The following is a 19,816-nucleotide window of genomic DNA, read 5'->3' as shown; positions in this document are numbered from 1 at the left end:
CAATAGCCACTTGATGTTCTTCTCGCTGCCACTACGTCCCGCGTACAGCCTTTGCAAGCCAATCTACACGCGTGGAGCTGTCGCCTTCACTTTTTTCTGTCCACTCGTGCTTTCAAAAGTTGGCGCAACACGTGACCCCGCGCTCGCCAGACTCGGCCCAGTGTGCTTGGTTCTCGGTAGGTTTTAATGGGCATGTTCGGCCATGCGCTGCCAATTGCTCTGTGCACATTTTCTGCCAGTATGCTTGTGTAACTTCGGTCGTTTATCGCTACGTATGTATGCTTATCTACTTCGTTGCAACCATAGGGTTTCCTACAAAAATTACTAGAGGCAACTCAGGCGCTGCGACCGTTCTGGTATCATGGGAATGATGGTTGGCTATATGGATTTGCGTATCTTCGTGCTTGTGACGTCACACGTTCTTGTGGTCTTCTTTACTATGGTTTATCTGCCTTGATTAGCCTAAATTGTGAAGCAATCCCATTTTTTTTCTAAACCAACAAGGTAATAAGGCTCTGCGAGCGTGCATATAATCGCTGCGAGTTGTGTCATTTATGAAGCACTATCGTTTTGGAAACGATCAGCTTGCAAAGTCACAAAACCGTTTGAGGTCAGAAGGATGAAGTTTAGGCAAATCCATGTACACTAACCACCATTCCCACGTCGGCTGAACTGCCATGCTTGCATCTCCCGTAGACACTAACGCCAGAGTTACGGTGGTAATTTTGGTAGGAAGCTCCATATTTGCACCATGGCCTCCAAGAGCGCGCACACGCGCGCGCGTCGCCGGTGCCGGAGGCTACGGTTGCAGCGTGCGAACGCGGGAGCTGCACGATGCTGTCACGCCCGTTGTCTTTTCGCACGAACGTAGCTGGAGAGCGGCGGTAGGAGACGTTAAAACCTACCGTGACATTATCACGTTCTGAGGCGACTTTTTCTTGGCTTCAAGTTTACCACGTCGCACTCTCTCCTAACTTGCTTCCTTCATCCATGATGGTGGGCTTGGTGCGATATTATGTACCGTGTCACGAAAAGTGCTGCAACCACGAGAGAGCTATGCATGTAATTTGTCTACTGACTTCACAGATGCCCGACTGCACTGAGGGTATGTGCTGCGCAACTACCGAAGCAGAAGCCCCAGCAAACCAACCAGACGGCATATAGTTTCTTGACTAGTAAAATTAGAAGCCCTAGTAAAATTAGATACAATATGCTTATTGCTCTACTTAACTATTATCATATGGTTTTAACATTTTTTCACGTAGTGTTATCTGCACATAGCTCACAGGCTCCTTACACCGGATCGTTGCTTGAGAGAAGGAACAGTTACAAAAGGTGATTTTCTTATTCAAAGAAACGCAATGCAAAATAAATTTACAGAGAACATAAGTACAATCAAGTCCATTAGTTATCAATATAACATGCTTAGCATGGAAGAAAAGGTGAATATGGAAAAGTAAATTCAAGCTTTTACATCGCAGTAGGTGACTAATAGTGGGAAACATGTGACAGCACTGAGTATTATATAATGAATAAAAAATGCAAGGAAATAGGAAAAGTAAAAAAAAGAAAGAAAGTTTGTTGCGCCACCGAGCACTCGAAAGCCGTTATATAGTTTATATCTCCCGAATAACCGAGTCACATATCTATAGTATAAGTAGGCTGTTTTCAATAGGCTACTATTGTGCACAAAAATACAGTAGCCCGTATAGGGCTGAAGCCCTTTTATTCCAAGCTAAACACCCCTCTTCTGCTTCCGCTACCACAGACAGCTTCGTTGTCTTAGTTGAATTGCTTACAATTCCCATGGCAGAAAACCTGGAAATACATGTATGCTGAATATATTTCCCTTCTGGTAGTGCAGTGCAATTTTACAGTTGGTATATAAAAAAAGAATACAGGAGCGGTGACCACCGGCTATACTAAAGAACACCTTGTGTCTCCATTATGCATTTCGCGACGGCTTTAGATACGACTAGGGTTGAGGATTGGGCGAGTTGGTATTGTATTCTAAAACTGGTACAGTGCAACATGCAAAGGAAGAAACCAGACGAAACGGCCAGATTAAAGAACAGAGCGCTGACTTCCGACTGGTTTATTGGCAAGTTGCACGAAATATATACCTAAAAGAAAGCATCAGGACATGTCGTCACAACACTTCACAAAACGCTGCACCGATAGAAGGCTACACCATCAGGAGTCACGTAACACGCAATTCTGTCATGCAAAGTTAAACTGATCGAAAAACGTTTAAGCTTGCATAACAGAATTGAGCGTTCTGTGACTCACGATGGTGTAGCCTTCTATCGGTGTGACGTTTTGTGAAGCGTTGTGACGACATGTCTTGATGCTTTCTTGTAGCTATATATTTCGTGCAGCTTGCCAATAGATCAGTTGGAAGTCAACGCTCTGTTCTTTTATCTGGCCGTCTCGTCTTGTTTCTTCCTTGGTATGTTGCGCTGTACCAGTTTTAGAATTTAGATAGGACAGCCCCACCACTACCGGTATATGCTACATGTAAGAAATAAACGACTAGATGTAATACTTTCTATTTTTGCGCGCACGGCCCTTTTGTCTGCAAGTTTCCAATCAATTCGGTACGTCCATTCACGTTTCAGCACAAATTCACGCCACGAGGCAGCTTTAACAAACACTTGCCTCTAGGGTGAAGAAATAATGGCTCTCTCCGAAATCCTTTCGCCCGAAAAGAACCCCTCGAAACAGTAGAGCACAGTTCCCCCCTTTTGTGGCGAACCGGGTGCCCGGGCGAGGCGCTTTGGAAAACGCGGGCCCGCTTTAAGGCAGCTTCCGAAAATTGCACCGTGCCTATAGGCGTGAACACCAGGTGTTTCGCTACACAATGGAGGCCTCGTTCTCCGGCGATACGCAGATGGAAAGAACGAGGACACGCCTCGCGCAGGGATTCGAAAACGAACGGTGCGCGAACCTCATCTACACCGCAGCCGTCTCGGAAGTTCCAGTGATTTTTTTTTTCTTTTTCGGTAGCACTTTTCTGATAACGCCCACTTTGCGGAGTCTTCGCCCAACTCAGGCTTTCTAAATGTTAATAACGACCTGCGTTGTTTCTGCTGCTGCCGCTTTCGTCTGCTTCGGTGAGTCGCTGTTTTCCAATTGCGCTAAAGAATGATCGTGAATCAGCTTAATGAAGCTGGCAGCTGACGCCGCACAATGAGGCCTTAAAAAAAGGTGACCACTTTACCTCAGATGAAACGAACTCTTCACGCAAGATATTACGGGATGGGCTCGGGCTGTATCGGCCACATATGGACAGCACACACGGAAGGCGGGGACAGATGTTGCAACCTATGATTCTAAAGTGACAAAGATAGAGATGGATATGCACACACGTTTTTGAAGTAAGCAAAAGCGCTGCAAAACGAGGACAGACAGAAATTAGACGATACAGGCGCTGTGTCGTACGCTTTCCCGGCTTTTTAAAAAAATATTTCTGCTTCTCGTCAGTTTTCATTTTGCCGCGCTGTTTCGAATTTCAACAGCATGCAATGCCAACTAGCCAAACGTCACCCACTGCTGCTGACAGACACTGTTTTCACTGCTTTGAGCTAAATAGTCAACGATGCCAAGTTAGTATTGAAGACATCTTCAAAGTAGCTTAATAAGTGTCCTCAGGATTGCGACAACAGGCAGCCCGCTCGTTCGCTAGGTGCAGAGCTGAGAATGATGGAAACGAAAAACAAAAAGACCCTAATTCGTTGGAGAGCGCGATACAAGGTCGTATGCGCGGATGGCGTATTTGTACCGATAGCGAACGAAGTAAATGTAATGATCAGTTTCCTGCCCGTCGCTTTGCCCTTTCCATTACACATGGTAATGAGATCGTATACTCGCGAAAATATGCAACGCGGAAGGCTCGGCACTGCGGACTTAAATCAGAACGTATAACGCTTCAACTTCGCCGCACAACATCTCCTTTGAACGGGTGCGTGGGTGCACATTAACATGACAAGACGGAGCCGAACTGAAAGGTCAAGCCAGGCTTGATTTATTTCACTCGGACCCAGAACTCTTTCGAAGGAGTTGAATGTTAACTTTCGTGGAGTCAACCATATGGTAATTGAAATTCGCTACCTCAACGAACTCTGTGCCAGGCTGGGCTTTCTGCATAGAGAGAGAGAGAGAGAAGAAAGAAAGGAGAAGTCTGTTATTTGGTTTAAGGTAACTCGATCTGGCGCCAGGAGGTTGCCACATTAAGACGCATTGTGCTATACGTGGGTAGTAAACTTATGGTATCATTGTTGATGAGGTCAGAACTGCAAACGACCCGAATGTCAAACCGAGACGGCATCCACGTTCACCAGCAATGGGACAGGATTTGCGGTTCTTGATGGCTCCATCGGGTGTCCTCAACATAAATGCCTAATGTTAAACAACACAAAAGGAGCCACGGGAAGCGTTTATTCTTTATGCGAGTACAGAATGATGGCCTTTCCAGGGTAGACTCTAACTGGAATGTTCAGTGTATCCGTTTTGCTTTTCAGTGAATGCTCTTGGAACAATTCCAGCATTCTTTATTTCTCTATATAACGTTTTTTTTTTCGGCGTAATTAGAAGATAATCAAAAGTGAAACTAATAGCCGAGATATAGCGGAAGCTCGCCTGGGTCGGCTCCTGTGTCGCGATTCGCATGTTCTGGCTCTTTGTTTCGCATTTCACCATCCTGTGCTTGAAACTACGTATGTCTTCTTTGAAGAACATGAGGCAAATTCATGCCGAGGTAGACTATATAACATTTATGGATGTAAGAAAATGTTTACCATCAACTTATGTCATCATTTTTTAAATTATTGCTTCATTTTTCAATTCTCGGTTCACTGAACATTGCTAAAAATGAAGGCAAACTTCAAAAAGGAACAAACAAAATAAAACAGAGGCCTACTGAAACGAATGACTTGATACGCGCTAGCCAGTCGAGAACTAAGCGGATTTTAAAACTCCTTGCAAGTTTTAAAATATAATGTTAGTACGTTTCGGTAGTCGGGAAAAAAGTAAATATGTTTTAATGTACACCTAAAATCGCTTTAAACAAAGGACTCTTCAATAGAGCTTAGATACAGCAACTAAGGACTTCCTGTTGCACAGCAGTATCTGCCTCACAAAGTCACACAAAAAAGAAACAAAAACAGGAACGAATGCAAAGTAAGAATACAAATACGTGCAGATTACAGAGCATGTCTTTTTGCGATAAAAAAGTGCGATTTTGCAACGATTACTTGATGTTGAGCCATAGCGTGCAAACATACTTCAGTTTGTTACGCACGACAGGTAAAAAATGTTAAAGTGCAACTACAAGTGTTAAATACACTTCCTTTGGATGAATCAGTGTATGTATATTTTAAATTTCCGAGCTTTCATTACGGATGGGTCGTCTAAGCATGGCTGGATATGCTTATCAGCGCCGAAATTTCCAACCCTTCATTTATATTTCTTTCGTTACCTAGTCGATGGTGCCGTTCCAGACCCATTTCGGATAAAAGGTAAGCCGTGTGTATACATTTTAACTAAAAATATAACAGATTGAGAAACTTGACCTCTCAAAACTTCACAGTAGATTATAACGGATATCGTAGGGAAGGGCTACGTAATACGGAATTAGAAAAGCACCTTCATCGCATGCAAAGCGCGTTTGGCCAGACGGATATCTACACCAATTAACTTCTTCTTCTCTTTGTATTTATCTGCGTACCGGTGGTGATTTAGTATGTCGATACGCAGCCCCAAAGCGTGGCTTCCGGTGAGTAAGGTGGCGGCGAAGAGTGGGCACCCCACTCCGCCAGGCATTGCCGACAGAGTCACATGATTCCCCAGCTTCGATAAACTTCTTTTCATAGTCCAGTGAAAAGAGCCGGCCGCGTTGCATCACTTTATTTCCTCTGAAAAAACACCGTAATTTACCTTACGTTATCTGGCCGCGATATGTTATCGGCATCGCTGTCTGCTTCCGCACGCCCAAAGAACAGAGGCACGATAGACAGTTTTAGATTAGCGTTTGTCGGCGTTAAAGGTAAGCACCTTTGCGGGACGTTACAGCGCGCGTCTTTTCAAAACATTTAGCTTATCGTACGGGAACGGAAACGTAAGGAAGACGTTATAAAACAGGGCGCCGTCTGGTGCCTTGTGCGAAACGTATCCAAGCCAGGAGAATCCATTAGCAACCATGGTGTTCTTGCTATACGGACGCGTCTCGTGAGGCCTACGGGCGCCTGAATCGCCAAACGATCTCAGAAATTGGACGCGCTTTACGCTCATGACGAACGTTTCAAGTGAGTTCAGAAAAAGCGAAAGCTCATTTCAATAGTTACTGGCGATCAACGTGAGTGAGAGCGTAACCATCACGAGAGTTCACGCTGATGCGAGAGCCATGGGTGCCGCCATGTTCGATAGTGCTATTCTTAACGTCCATAAATATTACGAACGTTAACGAAACATTAAACTCGCCAAATAACGCGCGTTATCACAGAGCACGTAAACGACAGAAACCAAGTAACGTTAGGAGCATGCGCAGGGAGGACAACACTATTTCTTTACGCACGTAATGCGTTTCAATATGGTTAATAATAATAATATATGGGGTTTTACGTGCCAAAACCACTTTCTGATTATGAGGCACGCCGTAGTGGGGGACTCCGGAAATTTTGACCACCTGGGGTTCTTTAGCGTGCACCTAAATCTAAGTACACGGGTGTTTTCGCATTTCGCCCCCATCGAAATGCGGCCGCCCTGGCCGGGATTCGATCCCGCGACCTCGTGCTCAGCAGCCTAACACCATAGCCACTGAGCAACCACGGCGGGTTTCAATATGGTTGCAAACGCTATTCTAAAACTGTCTAGTTACTTTCTTGCAGCTACGTCATTTTTCTCACTTACAGCAAAGCTTTGTTCTCGCCAAGAATGGCGCATTTGCTATAATAGAAAACGCGTGTGCGAATTCTCGTTACTCTAATTTATGCCTCTTGCGTAGCCGTAAAGGCCAACTGCAAAAAAAATTTTTATCACGTAAAATGGCTATCTTTAAGTACATCAGACGCAGAGCACCCGCCATACAAAAATTATGTTTGAAATAGGAGCGGATTTGTCACGAAAAGCTCGCAAGAGTAGGAGTTTTTTGACAACGAATCAGAAAAAAAAAATAAACGCCGCCATCACCGTTTGCCGGAAGTGACGTATAATCCAGACCGGGCGGCTTCTCCGCATGACGTCCCAGATTAGGCACTGCCCGCGGCTGCTCGCGGCGCGCTGAGAAATCTCGGAGGCAATGTCCTGGTCACATAGTGCAAACATCAGGTGCACGTGACTTTGCTAAGCTAGATGCTGTTTGAAGGCGGCTAATAAGAAAAAAAAACAATAGACAATTATTAGTCCTATAGCTTTGCCACAGTTACTTAAGTAGTATATACAGTCTAGCCCGGTTATAACGAAGCCACTTATAGCGAAATAGTCATAACGAAGGGATTTCAATTTCCCATTCCCATTTTTGCATTTTCAATACATTTTTGGTCCGGTTTTAACGAAGTAAATAAGAGCATGTCAGCGGATATAACGAAGAGATTTAATACCAACCGAAAAATAATCTGTCAATCAACACATTTTCGCGCTCTTGAGGTGATTTTTTCCGCGAAATTAAGAGCAAAATTCGGCTGACGTTGTCCTTTCGTGGCGTCGTCTGCTCTCCCGCGGAGCGAAAGGTTGCTTCACTGCATCGCATGGCACGCCGGTCTCGTGTTGCGCCGTCCTTGAACGGTGTCACTTTGTAGAGCGGTAGAGCACGCCGCGCAGGGGAAAAATGTAAAAAAGAAAAGAGACGAAAAGAGACGATGTACCTCGGGAGTCCAGAGTTGGACGGTATGGAAGCCGCAATCCTGAAGTCCGCACTCGCGAAACGTGTTCAGGGGACGCTGGACCACTTCTTTCAGCGGCAATAAATCGGTACGCCCATGTTTACATTTTTTTCATAGTCCACATATTACGATATAGCGGATATAGCGAAGTGATTTCCGATTCCCGCCGACTTCGTTATAACCGAGCTAGACTGTACTACTCACTTATAACATAGTTAAATCGGGGAGAGCCAGGGGTAATTGGAGACTGTTGGCAGAGGCCTTTGTCCTGCAATTAACATAAAAAAATGTACTGATGATGAGAGCCAAAGTGAAGTTCCGTTGCTGTTGGTTTCTGACACGCTGTGGTCGCCGGCGGATTCATAACTCGACGTGTTGCTACGCAGAGATCGAGATCACCTACCGGCTTCCGTGCACGGCAAACGTCTGCGGCGACATGTGTCACGTGCGCGGCTGCTTCCAGGGCGTGTGCAAGTATTCGCCGGACCAAGTGGGAGTGCCACGCGTCTGCATATGCCGCGGACACGCGTCATTGTGCGCCTGAGTGAAGTCCGCGGAGTGACGTCGGGGATTGTGAGATGGAAGCGAGAAGCAATTGAATGTGCCGCAACCTTCACGAGACCGGTGCCAAACCAAACTATATCTTTTCGGACTTTGTCCCGTACAGCAAATAAAGTCATTGTCATCACGGGATCGATCGATCAATAAATTGGTGAATGAGCAAAGAAATGACCAGGCATTATAATTAGGCCTTTAAAATGATACGGTCTGCCTCCTTCCGGGCTTACCCGGAAGGAGGCAGTGTTATACAGGCAAATACAAACGGGGTCCCTGTGCACCCCGGTGCTAGCTAAGCACGTGTGACCGAGCGTGTACGCAAGTGACGTGTGTAGACTGTGCGCTAAGGAGAGAGCCACCGCGGCTCACATCGTTTGGGACTATACTATAAATCCACGTGAAGCCAGCGAGAAGATCACGATCCCGCCGCAGCTAGAGGCTGCAACGAGGAGCTATGACCAAGATACACAACTAAAGGCCGTCCAGCAGGTCTCGGCAGCTCTAGAGAGGCAGCGACCTCGCGAAACCGAGGAGAAGGGGGGCAGCACCCGCAGGAATGGGGCGGCGGCCCTCTCGGATCCGCGGAAGTAGCGAGGAACCAAGACCTCGAGGAGCACAATGCACGAGACTGACGTAGTGGCCGCGTCGCGGTAAAAGCTTGCCCTCCCTGCGTGGAGGGAGCCTAACCGACTCTGCAGGCATTTTCACTAAAGTTGTTCTCTCTCTCTATCGACATTGCTTGTACTTCGAAACCTTACCTCCCCCCTTCCCATACTTCCCCAAATAAAATTTAAAAAGAAGTGTATATAGGCGGAAATTTCTTCGACAAGAATGACGAATGCAATCAGCTAAGCAAAACATAGGACCGCACGGCCGTCAAGGAGCCAGCTACATTTCGCATTACAGCTAAAACTTGTATTGAAGCATTGCTTTTAATGCATGATCGCGTACGATACCGCATATAAAGAATATATAAAGTCCCTTGTCAGAAAAGTAATTGAATCAAATGCACTTTGGAATGTCCTGTTTTCACCATGTTTCGTTTGTGTCCACTGCATGTCACAGGAACACCTGTCACGGGTGTTTCAATGCTATGTTTTGGCATGTTAGACGCTTGAAGTAACATAGTGGTCAGTATATTTGAAAATGAAGTAGTAATTCGACACAAGAGCCACACCGCAACACACCGGCTAGAAGAAGAAGCACTACAGGCACAGAGTCTGCAATCACGTGTACCTCACGCTGCGTTCGTCGACGCAACGATATGCATGCGCGGAGAGGCCTGCAAATGGCAACGCAGAAAGTAACTTCTAAGAATAACTTACCGTAACTTTTAAGGATGTCAAAGGATGCCTATCGCTCCTCATCAAATAGCCCATTTGCTTTTTGTGTTCGCTTAAAGCGCTTGCGATTCCGAACAGCGCATGTTGCTCAGTGTCTCGTGTGCTTTCTCAGCGTGAATGCGCAAACAACTTTCCCTTGTCAAGGTCCGTATACTGTAAGGCAAGCACAGGACGTCCCCATGCTTGTTTCTATTTCTTCCGGTTTTTACTCGTTCGATTTGTCCGCAACTTGCTCCACTGTTATGCATTGTGATTGCACGGCCTGATTGCCTTACGACGAACCCCTCCCCTTTTCGTGGGGCTGTTTCGTTGCTAGGGCAATTGAGGCGGCGTGCTTCCGATAACGAGAAAGATGCTCCAGCTTATTCAAGTTCAATTCAATTCATTTGTTTGACATAAGTTTCATGATTTTCTCATAATGACGGCCCGAATAGAAACACACTCTTAGTGACTTAGTGGCTACGGCGTTGCGATGCCGAGTCTCAGGCTCGATTCTGAGATTCTGACAGCGGCGGCCGCAATTGGATCGGGTGAGATTTCATAAAAAAAGAAAGAAAAAGAAATACGCTCGTGCACATGTATTTAGGTGCACCTTAAAGAACTGCAGGTGGTAAAAGAAAAGTATTCCGGAGTCCCCCATTACGTCGTGCCTCATTATTAGATCGTGGTTAAGGCACGTAAAAACGCAGTTTTTTTTAAGGGGAAGAGCATGGATTGGCTAAGCGCCTAAAAAGAAAAGTCCGCGAATAAAATGAGCTAACCATATAGCGATAATAATTTCATGCTTGTTTGTGTCTTTAAAAAGAAATACATAAAATTTCTCCTCTCTGCGGCAAGAGCAAGGTGTGAATCACGCAGCGGTGTGTTTTCGACACTCGGATGGACCGTCCACGAGGACATCTACACGATTAGATTTATGCAAAAGAGAACGAAATCCGCGGTTTCATAACGCTTCCTGCTATGTATCCGTGCTAACCTCGGTGATATCGGGGATAAAGGAATTCGATGGTGGCTCAGTGCAAGAACGTTGGAACGGTGTGAGTGTTTCGTAAGCGCCGCTGAAAAGAAAATGCGGACGCGTTCAAATCCGCTTACGTGCTGTGTAGTTCAACCCGGAAGCATGAGGTCGCATCGGTTCTCTATATCGGCACACTTCCACCTACCGCCCACCTATAAGGGGCGGTATAAAGGTGCGACATAAAGTCAAGAATAAAGGGCAGTTTAAGGTCGTTGTGAATGTTCGCCTTGGTTAAACTCATCTGCGCATGCTTTTTGTTTGGTTGAAGTGCGTGCTTGCTCGACTTCTCTGGAGCCCACTCTGTGTTTGCGTATATGTTGCATTGCAATGTCGTGCTGTTGGCTAGCACTCGGGCCGCTTCCAGAGAACGCCTGCTTTGGGAAGGCGGTGGCCGGACGCTGTTCGGCGAAAAAGGGAGCGGCAGGGGTTTTCGCGCGCGGGTTCTGGCGAGCCCCATAAATGGCGCAGCGAGCCGCTGCAGCGGCATCTGGAGAAGGGAGTATTTGGGGAGTGTTTGGATCGGGCCAAGGCGGCGCAGGTGGGTCAGGTGGTTCGAGAGGCGTCCACCGCCGGTGCGAGTTACGCAGCCCGTAGATATGGTCCCTGGCTGGGGGTGAGAACGTGCGCGGCTGCGAGGTGCCAGTGTGGTCTTAGACTTGTGAGACAACGGAGCGATCTCGTCAAGTGTCCGATCGGAGCGACGGACTGTGCCGAGGCCTTTGCTCAGCCGCATTCGTTAGTACGAATGTGTTTACCTTGTTTAGTATATACTGAGAAGTGCCAGTGTGGTCTTAGAATTGAGAGACAACGCACCGATCTCGTCAAGTGCCCGATCGGAGCCACGGACTGCATGCTCCGAGGCCTTTGCTCAGCGGCATTCGTTAGTATGAACTCGTTTACCTTGTTTAGTGTACACTGAGATGGTCCAGTGTGGTCTGAGACTTAAGAGACAATGGACCGATCTCGTCAAGTGCCCGATCGGAGAGACGGACTGCCCCGAGGCCTTTGCTACGCTGCATTCGTTAATGTGAACCTTCTTCCCTTGTTTACTATATACTCAGTGTAACCGGTAATGTCTGTCTGTTGATAAATTCAGTTAAAATTGTTGCCATCCAGCATCCTTGGTCCTGGAATACCGAAGCAGAGAACAGTGCTGCGGCTTAGGAAAGGCCGAGAACGAGCGAAAACACCAAGAAAGAAGAACCCGGCAGGGAAAGGGAAGAGAAAAACTTATTGGCATTATAAAGTCAAGAGTGTCCAAGAAGACCCTGAGGGACTACCACAAAAGACTCTGTAAATAGATAACAATACATGTTTTTGATGATGATGATGATGATGATTGTAATAATGATGATGACCACTTCCTTCTTCACAGCGCCTGCCACCGTGGATTCAGATTATCTTCCGTTGCAGTATCTATATATACCAGACAAACTTCTTGTTGTATGTCTTTCGCAGTGCAGAGATGCAATATCTTGCTCCAGGTATCTGATTAACCCTTTGAAGAACACTCAATAAAGAGCAAGTTTGTTCGGCGTGTATTGCCGTGTCACGAACTAAGCTCACGTGTACCTTGTCGAGGTGAAGAAGCAGAAGAAGAAGTTCAAGCGGTTGGTACAGCCACGATTATTTCCCTGTGCGCTGTACACTCTTACTGCCACTGGTGAGTCGCATGTATTAAACACTTTATACTTAAGAGTATTACTCTTAAATTTACACATGAACTAATCCGGCTTGGCAATTCTTCTTATAGCGCCATCATAAAGCAGATCAGAACCAATTTATCACTACTTACTGGAAAGCCGGCGTTTCTCCTCACTTAAGGAAAGGACCCTGTATATCATACTGCGACAGTTAAGCCTGTCAGTGAATCATTATTGAGCTACTGTGTTTCGGGGCTTCTGTGCTGGACGCGTGCTCAAGAATACGTATATCGCCGCACAGAAACTGATTCGCGAAGCTAATCAATTTCATTGTTGATGTCGTCGTTCCTTTAGCTCTTCTCTCATCGACGACTTTAGATTAGTGTTTTTTTGTCCTATCATAAGAACTGTTCGGGAAAGTATCTCTGAATTCTACTCGTTTTCACTTAATTGACATAATTAGGAATTTCTAAATTCATACCCCTAACACATTTCTGAAATCTGCCCCGATCTCGGCCAGTCCACTTGATTGGAGAGTGCTACTGACTTCGAGGTCATCGTCATCGTCATCATCATCATGACCATCATCATCATATTTAACTGTAAGCGGTTTACTGCTGTCTTACGATAAGTCTACTGCACATACATGGGGACAAGGTGTAATAGCCATGAACAGTGCGCAGGTTCGGCAATTTTCTGTGAGGCATTTTTTTGACAAAATGAAGGCCTTATGTAACGCGACAGTCTCACCTCCTGTTGGTGCATCCTTATGGTAAATGCGCAACAAATTTCTGTGCCACCTGCATTTCACTCTCCCGAAATAACATATAGGTGCTGGTGAAGTACCACCTCCCAAAGAGAGGTGCCATTGTTAAGTAAGAGTTAGCTTGGCCTTGATAAATAACAAGGACCCTCCATGGTGGCTCAGCGGCTCTGGCGTTCCACTGCTCAGCACGAGGTTACGGGTTCGTTTCCCGGACGTTATGGTCGTATTATGTTAAGGGAGAGGGGGGGGGGGGTGGGCTCATCATAACAAGAAGCACACTCTTGTACTTAGGTACATTCGACTGGTTCCTACTGTGCTCCGACTCGTTTTGCAGCGGTGCTTAGCTCTCTCTAGATTGGAGCCAGAAAAAGTCTGCCCCTGCCGAACGCGCCAGGTGCCCCCAGAGCAATAGGAGTAGTCACATGGTCGGTATTCTGCCGGATCTCGGTCGCACTCCCAGCTCGATCGAAGCGAATGAAAACGGCTCTACAAGAGTGACGAAATGGGCTTGTTGGTGCACCTTGAATGGCGCTAGTTGGGCGCTTAGTAAAGGCGAGGACGAAAATGGAGACACACGGAAACACCGGCGCTCGTGTGTCCGTGAGTCTCCTTTTTCGTACTCGTCTTTACTAAGCGCTCAACTACTGTGCCACTCCACAAGAAAGCTTTAGAGCATTCTAATGCGGACAGTCGAACGAGATTTAATGCACGTTACGGAACTCTCTAGGTGCAGAAATTTAATGCTGGGTCCTCCCCTAATGCATTCCTGATAAACCACCACTCTGGTCTCCCTGGACGTTGAATCCCAACATTTAAGGAAAAAGGCGTTGGCTAGCACAGGCTTCGTGAAAACTTCTGGCTGGAGTCATTCCTACGCTCTTAGTTCGGGAAAAGTTGCCTAACTTTTTGGAGGAAATTGGAAAGGTGCCTGAATAAATACAAAAGTGCTGCGCAACTTTCAATCATTTCACGTGTAGTTTTGTTCTTGCAGCAATGAATGCACTGCAAGCCCTTGTACTCTCGGCTTGTGTTGCAATAGGTAAGCTTAATTGTTTGCCTCACAATCGCTGTTAAATGAGCATAAACCGGCAGCGCGCTCTAGGCTTAGAAACTACTTAGGGCAGTGGTTCAGTTCATTTTCGGCACTAACTAATACATTAACGTTTTAGGTAAATAAGAATGTGCGCTGTGAGTTCAGACAATTTCGGTTCACTCAGAATCGAAAGAAAGTGAATTTTCTTTGATTGCATGCGGATTTCTTTTAACGGGATTTCGTAACATCGGCATAAACTAAAACTCGATCAGAAAAAAATAAAAGAGTTGATCTCAACGCCTGTCACGCTTTATTACGTTGAAGTGCTACGCTCCGTGCTATAGCCAATTTCTTAGCACCGTTTAGTCTTATATGCACTCTTTGGAATTTGAAATTAAGCGATTGTTACAAATTCAAGCAAAACCCGAAAACGCCATAATGCATTCCAGGCGCTTTCGACGTGTTCGCTTTTGAATGTGTGCTGATGTAGTAGTACGTCGAAGACGCAGAATAACGTATTTGGAACGAACAACTATATTTATTTATTTCTCTCAAATTCCGCACTGAGTTATGGTGGCGCTCTTCGCTGCAATTACTCTTATAGCCAACGTGCCAAAATGACCACTCTCTGCGTAACCGCGCTGCAGAACCTATACACGGCACCGCGTCAATCGCATGTCCTCATCCTCGAGCTTATGTCCCGACCGACACGTGTAATACACCTCCACAGAGTGTAGGATGTATACATACGTAGCGGAACGGCTGCGAGGTCTGATGAGCACGACCTCCGCTGTAACAAATCGTGCCGGCCTATGTAGACGACGACCGACTGTCGGATCGCACGCATGAAACAGTAACAGGGACGTGAATCATTCACGACGATTTGCTGCCGTCGCCCGAGCAGAAATAACGCATTTCTTGGTTTTCTCGTTCTTTCTTACACCTTCATTCAGGTGCGGCCCAATGGCGTAAGTGCTCTTCCATATTCCATTGCGATCGTCTTGGCATTTCCCAACGTCCGCAGATTGCCCTTCATTCCGCCCCTCACTTTATTTTTTTATACCAGTCTGTCTCTGAAGGCGTTCCATCCCAATAGCGATAACATCGGGTGTAGGAGTTGTGTGCTATTTCGTGTCCCTGTCGCTCGTGTACACTTGCTCGTCTGCGAAGCCAAATGCACGCAGCGTAAAGAACTCGAGTTATTTTTTAGGCAACGTTTTTCATTCTGACGAACCTATCAGCGGATCATAAATAAGCTATTTCGACATTATGGAGTCGTTGTAAATCTCGCCATAAGAGTGGAGCTGGTGGTCGCTCTGTAGAGTTTCGTTTTAAATCATTAGGCGCGTCTTGCGAAAGTTTAGACAAAAAATTCCGTAGTTTTTGTTTTTTCTCGAGAGTGTCGAATACAGGCTTTATGAACGCAACCGAAATTCTGTAGAATGTAAACAAGGATCAATACAATAATATAAACAAGGTCATAAAGTGCACAAGTAGCTACTCGAAAATTTTGAATTTTGCAACATTGAAAGGTGAAAGTAATGAACTAAAGTAAAATGAAAAGGCCGCACCAACCTCTGCAATAGATTGAGCATAGATTGCGATAGCGTCGCGTACGAAAGCCTTGCGATTCTTTCTCGGAGATTTCTGCGACTGTAATTTTCCTTCAATGGTGTTTTTGTGCGCTCGAAGAAATGTGGGCGGTGAACATGCTTTGCACATTTTGTTAGAATGTTTACGGAGGCGAAGCGTAATAGTACGTGCTTAACTACTCGCTGTGGCAGATGTTAGTTTGCCTTTTCGCATTTACGTTAAATGTTCGCACACGACAGCGGCTTTTTGTGCTTTTCAGCTGTCAGAAACTATCCATAATTGGATATGAGCTCATCAAGCACGACATCTTCATTGAATGTATTGATCCTGAACACATTAGTAACAACAACAGTACACGCTTTTGCCTGCGCAATAATCTTTTACTTGCCGTAAGGACGAATCACGGCAAGTTCACAGCCCTCTTCTCTGGCATAGCAGTATGGAATTCATTACCTTTCGAAATAAATCATCACACAACGCTCATACATTCTCCGCACGCACCAAGAAATATTTCATTAAGGAATTAACTGACTCATCATAATTTAATATTAACTACCAATACGTATGTCATTTTGCTTTATACCTGTTTGTTTTTGTATAAGTAATTACTATTATTGATAATGCAATGAGTTTGGTCTCTCATGTCGGGTTGATTATTATTGTTAATATTCGTTGTTCTGCTTGTTCACAAGATTTTGATTAGTTTTCATGTTTTTTTCAATAATTAGCATTACCATTAACTTGTGTATTCAATTTCTCGTTACAGATAATCAACTTGCCTAATTGTTATTCTCATTGTTCACATGACCGTACTTCTTTGCTGGTGTTGTAATATAACCCTTTTTATGTAATCATAGGAGGCACCCCTGGCAGTTTTTTTCAAAGCTCTGGGACCTCCTGCTGTAATAGAATTACCATGTAATTCCAACATGACTGTTGCAATAAACTTGACTTGACTTGGTTCACGTATAGTGGATACGCAACATGAATGTCTTGCTTAAGGTCCAATGTCCCAATCACTTCGTCACTTGTTTGAATGCTTGCAATAAATGTATGCCTTAAAGCTTCTTTAGCTAATTCTTATGCACATTGAATTCCACAAGGTGTAAGACTATTGCACCTTGCCGGTGCAATATTCAGGCAAACTATGGGAAAGGTTTAGGATAATGTGTATGCAAAACTCAACATACGCGCGGTAATTAGGGGCTTTGTAACCAATTACATATACAAGTACTCCAGAGCTTTATGAGCACGTTTTATGAGCAGCGCAACATTTCTTCCAGTACCCTGGAGTACTTACAAAATCCAGCAAGGCCATCTTCACTGAACGGAAATGCTATCTCAAATACGTGTGCAAAGTTAAGCGCATGTGCATCAATTACTGCTTTTGTAAAAAAAATGCCTTCAGCAGGTGCTCGAAAGTGTCATGCTGCCGTTTTCAGTTATGTTTGCCTGGGTACCAAGAGAACTCTGCGTTAGAAAAAAGATTATATTTTGTCTAAATATCGGGCAAGTTCACTGCAATTTTTACCAAATTTCTGTGTTCCTGGTTTAGTTGTTAGCGTTAAAATAATTATTGCCACACTCGTTTTTTTTTTCTTCATGCGTGATACGAACGTTCGCCTGGTGTACTCGGTAAAATAACCGAGGTAGCTTCTTTATGTGCCATGACAAAAAAGGTGAGGCAATGTGTAGGCAAGGTCAAAAGAGAGTGACTTAAATGGGACCCTGGGAACATATTACGTATTCGAGTACCTTTGAGCGTTATGAGGAGGTCTAACGAGAGGCACATGATTTAGCGCGTGGAGCTCCCACAAGTACACATGCCAGCGAAATCAAATTTAGCGAAAATTGGCGGAAGGCTAGGGCATTGAAATAATTTCACTTTTTGTTTGGGCTTTCCCCCATTCATCATGAAAATAAACTCAATTCCTTTCAATTAATATCTCTGCGCGAAGTTAAATGCTGCCGCGTAAAATCAAACTATTGTAAAAAAAAATATTATTGAAGTTTTAGAAAATGTTGTATACGGCCGCTATCACCTATGCTCCCAAATCTCCCGATGTAACAGTAGGTTACCCCATGTTACCGCAAGGGGCGCCTTACTAAGTGCAATTTGTGACGAAATTTTCACGTTGATGGCCTAATTAGAGGCGTCCTTAATAATTACTGAACTATTCTAATGCACATCGTTCGAACCTTCCGTTTTTTTCCTTCATATTTTCATGTGATCGCACGAATTCATAGTTCGTTTCCCCGGTGTCCCTGGAGAACTAAACAAGATATAACTTGACTACTAGAACGGCAGAAAGCGGAGCTAGTTGGTAAGGATTCATTATGCATTATTACGCGTCTTATGGTAGAGGAATGGCATATCTATAATGGTGCAAGTGCATGCATGAGTCAGCCTTCGATTACTTTACATAACGAAGAGATTAAGTGCCTTAACAGTTATCTTTCACGCAGACCGGCACATGTACCTGACTGACACGTGGTGATATCATTCCTGAGCTTGCGCAGATGAGTTTTGTGTCTTCTTTTTTTTTCGCCTCAGTGCTCCCCTCAGTTGATAGTCGGCGTTCGTGTTGTCTACTTCTCTACTCTTGTGTCCTGTCTCCACGCCTCACCTCTTTTTTGCATAATGAATAACTTGATTATCTCTGCTGGAAATAAGGGGAAAATTTCGGGGGATGGTGTAGGCAAAGTACAAAGTGTGCGGAATAATTACAGTCCTTGCAGTAAATTACGCACGCAAGTGAATGGGAGATTCATAAGTGCAATGTTTAACGAAGAACGGGCATCTTATGCCACCACCCTGTGGGAACTGTGACCGCAAAAGAGATCAAATTTAGCGAATATCGGAGTCGGAGGGCCCAAGGAGAGAGGGGGGACCATGGCCAATGTGTGGCCAAATTAGCTGTGTGTGGTTGAGTTACTCTGTTTGTACAAATCCATTGACGAGTACTGGAAACAGTCACACACACACACACACACACACACACACACACACACACACACACACACACACACACACACACACACACACACACACACACACACACACACACACACACACACACACACACACACACACACACACACACACACACACACACACACACACACACACACACACACGCACGCACGCACACACACACACACACACACACACACACACACACACACACACACACACACACACACACACACACACACACACACACACACACACACACACACACACACACACACACACACACACACACACACACACACACACACACACACACACACACACACACACACACACACACACACACACACACACACACACACACACACACACACACACACACACACACACACACACACACACACACACACACACACACACACACACACACACACACACACACACACACACACACACACACACACACACACACACACACACACACACACACACACACACACACACACACACACACACACACACACACACACACACACACACACACACACACACACACACACACACACACACACACACACACACACACACACACACACACACACACACACACACACACACACACACACACACACACACACACACACACACACACACACACACACACACACACACACACACACACACACACACACACACACACACACACACACACACACACACACACACACACACACACACACACACACACACACACACACACACAGACACACACATATATATGAACGCCGGACCCCAGCAGAAACGTCAATAAACCGCTTCATACGCGCGTCTGCTTCACTGTATATATATATATATATATATATATATATATATATATATATATATATATATATATATATATATATGCAAAGGCGGTTTCATAAGGGGCAGTCATACACGGGCAACGTTTTGAACAATGTGATGTACTTGCGGTCTATACTGAAGCTCCACTTCTCGAGATAAGCAGCTTCA

The 19,816-nt window shown here is 45.2% G+C and overlaps 1 protein-coding gene and 1 long non-coding RNA gene across 2 annotated transcripts in view; one reads left to right on the top strand and one right to left on the bottom strand.

The window, feature by feature from the left end:
- Positions 1-19,816, bottom strand: part of LOC139052987 (rap guanine nucleotide exchange factor 4-like) — a gene marked incomplete at its 3' end in the record, with an annotated part of 571,300 nt that overhangs the window by 231,039 nt on the left and 320,445 nt on the right. The gene's annotated exons all lie outside the window — the stretch shown is intronic.
- LOC135908843 (uncharacterized) lies at positions 2,848-8,969 on the top strand. Its single transcript, XR_010566458.2, has 3 exons — positions 2,848-3,113; positions 5,481-5,516; positions 8,264-8,969. It is a non-coding gene; the product is annotated as an uncharacterized lncRNA (long non-coding RNA).

Source organism: Dermacentor albipictus, unplaced genomic scaffold, assembly GCF_038994185.2.
Source record: "Dermacentor albipictus isolate Rhodes 1998 colony unplaced genomic scaffold, USDA_Dalb.pri_finalv2 scaffold_50, whole genome shotgun sequence".
Classification (NCBI taxonomy): Eukaryota; Metazoa; Arthropoda; class Arachnida; order Ixodida; family Ixodidae; genus Dermacentor; species Dermacentor albipictus.
Note: the sequence above shows the minus strand (reverse complement) of the source record. Positions and strands in the feature narration are given on the sequence as shown.